This window comes from Penaeus monodon, chromosome 21, assembly GCF_015228065.2.
Source record: "Penaeus monodon isolate SGIC_2016 chromosome 21, NSTDA_Pmon_1, whole genome shotgun sequence".
NCBI classification, from domain to species: Eukaryota; Metazoa; Arthropoda; class Malacostraca; order Decapoda; family Penaeidae; genus Penaeus; species Penaeus monodon.
Genome location: NC_051406.1, coordinates 7720135 through 7720468, shown reverse-complemented (window position 1 = coordinate 7720468; position 334 = coordinate 7720135).

The following is a 334-nucleotide window of genomic DNA, read 5'->3' as shown; positions in this document are numbered from 1 at the left end:
ACTTGGGGGAACTCGGGAAATTTTTAGTGGGAGTCAAGTCCCGACGGGAGGCGGGGGCGGGGGGTGAGGCGTGGAGATCGGTCGAGCTCGCTCGGTCCGTCTGCCCCGCGGGGGAGCACGAACAGCGACGCGGCGCCCCCGCGGTACGGCAGCCCCACCAGGGTCGGCGCCCCAGCTCCTCCGAGACCCCTGCAGGGGGAGGGAGATGATGGGAAGGAGAGCTTGCAAGGATATTTAGCATCCTAGATGGCAAGCAAAGTGATTTTCTGTTAGCCCAAATGGTCCTTTTACTAACAGATCAAAAATTTTTAACCCCAAAATACTAACTAGACCC